General features: G+C 62.7%; 1 protein-coding gene across 1 annotated transcript in view; it reads left to right on the forward strand.

Annotated features, from left to right (window-relative positions):
• The window catches only part of LINGO3 (leucine rich repeat and Ig domain containing 3), a 14,385-nt gene that overhangs the window by 9,756 nt on the left and 2,397 nt on the right, over positions 1-2,232 (forward strand). The gene's annotated exons all lie outside the window — the stretch shown is intronic.

Consider the following 2,232-nt stretch of genomic DNA (forward strand, 5'->3'; position numbering starts at 1 on the left):
GCCCGGGGTGCTCTCTCCTCCGTGGTGGCCCTTAGCAAAGGAGCAGGGATGGGGTGGGAACGTGGTGGCTCGTCCTCTCCCCACGGCGAGCCTGCCCCAGCAGCTCCCACCATCCTGGTGATAGGCAGCAGCTCCTCCTTTCTCCCTCCATCACCCCCCAAATGAAGCCCCAGCCGCCTTCAGTCTGGCCTTTGAAGGTTTGGGGCGGTGAGGACGTGCAGCGGCACCACCATGGGCTTGAGCAGCCACAGACATCATGTCCTGCTGGCCCATCCCGTCCCCCCTCCCCACGCCCTGCTGGGCTCCGACGGACACTTTTGGGGTCCCCACCAGGCCCAGAGGGACAGAAGGGAGTGTGCACGGGGCGCTTGGGCCAAAAAAAACCCTGGGCGAGGTCCAGCGCTCCCCAGAGCCACGGCTTGGGCTTCCCCAAAGGCAGAAGGGAAGAAAGCTCCCCCTTGGGTGGGGTACGCCAGTTTGTCCCCATGCTGTGGGGGGTGATGGGACATGGCCCCCCATGCTGGAGAGGGGTCGGTGCCCTCTGCCCCTTCAAGCCATCGGTCTGGCCGTGCTGGGCTATTAAAAATTTGGGAAACGGCAAAGGCAGGGGGCTGAGTCCATGTGAATGGTGATGTCCCACGGGCAGGCAGGGTTTGCCATGCGGAGCAGGGCTGGGGTGGCAAGGGCAGCCAGGGCACAGATAAATGCTGCCAATAGGGAGCCAGCGGGGAGAGGGATGCTCCTGCCCGTGAGGTGCAGCGGCCAGAAGACACCTGGGAAGGCACAAAGCAAATAAATCCTGGCAGCGAGGAGGTGGAGGACTGGGAGGTGGAAGAGGAGGAGGAGGAGACGTGGGGAGCATCTCCCCGTGGAGGCTGGTGTGCCAGGTTGGTGCCCCTGCGCTGCTTTGGTGGGCGCCCTGCTGCGGTGCTGGCTGGGATCATAGAATCCTAGAATCGCTTTGGTTGGAAAAGCCCTTTGAGATCATCGAGTCCAACCTTTAATCTAACCCTGCCATCCCACCAGAGCAGACGCCGACCCCCCCTCACTACAGCCTCCATCAGGCAGTTGTAGAGGGTGATCAGGGCTCCCCTCAGCCTCCTCTGCTCCAGACTAAAGATCATAGAATCATCAAATTGTTTAGATTGGAAAAGCCCTTTAAGATCATCAAGTCCAACCGTTCCCCTAACCCTGCCATCCCACCACTAAACCATGTCCCTAATGTGATGCTCTGCCCTGGCTCTCGCCCCCACGCTACTTTGGGGACCTGGGGTGAGGACCCAGCCCCAGGAGATGTTGAACCGCTTCAGGTCACATCAGTTGGCTAATTTGGGATATTTTCTTCTCTTTGGGCCTTTCACCCCCCAATGCAGGGCTGAGACCTGCCCGCTCGCTGCACCTCTGCAGGGGTGGCTGGAGGCACTGGCGCTGCTCTCAGTACCCCCCCCAAATTGCCCGCGGTCCCTGGCCGGCCCCAAAAATACCCCACAGGGCCCTGACCGAGCAGCTCTGCCACATAATTAGGTTAATGACAGCGCTTCGTTATGGAAAGACAGCTGACGAGTTGGCACGGGTGCTGGGAGCCGTGTTTCCAGGCGTGGGGGCCGCCCGGCAGATTTGGGGCACAGAAGGGGAGAGGGAGCAGGGAAGGGGAAGCAGAGGAAAGGGAAAGCGGCAGCAAAGGGCTAATCCCTGGAAAGGAGGGCAGCCGGGGCGCCGCGCCGCGCGGGGTTGGCGTTAATACCTCACCCGCGAAGATTGTGCCCGCAGCCGCCGTAATCTCCGCTCCGAGAGGGCGACGCTGGGGATGGGAGGGCTGGTCCCTACGTGTGGCGCCGAGTGTCTCCTGTCCTCCAGGACCTCACCGAGCCTGGGGCTTGGGAAGGATTCGTGCCAGCGGATGAGACCTTGCTGCAGCCGCACGGAGAGCAGAGGGGATGTGGCATCCCCACCTGCGTCACGAGTTTGCAAGGCCTCTGGCTGGATCTCTTTGCTCCTGCGCTGCCCTGGGGGTCTGTGTCCCCCGTTATCCGGGGGGTGCTGGTGCTCACAGTCTCCTACGTGTGCACCATCAGTGGCACAGAGTGGGGGGGGGCCGGGGGGGGGGGGGGGGGGGGGGCGGGCAGCACCCTGGGGGAGGCCAGTTTGCAGCCCACCCACCCCATTTTTCGGTTTCTTTCCACCCCCCCCAGACGAAAGCGATGCTCGCCGGAAAGCAGGCCTCCCTGCCAA

This window comes from Egretta garzetta, unplaced genomic scaffold (assembly GCF_000687185.1).
Source record: "Egretta garzetta isolate BGI_Z169 unplaced genomic scaffold, ASM68718v1 scaffold418, whole genome shotgun sequence".
Lineage (NCBI taxonomy): Eukaryota > Metazoa > Chordata > Aves > Pelecaniformes > Ardeidae > Egretta > Egretta garzetta.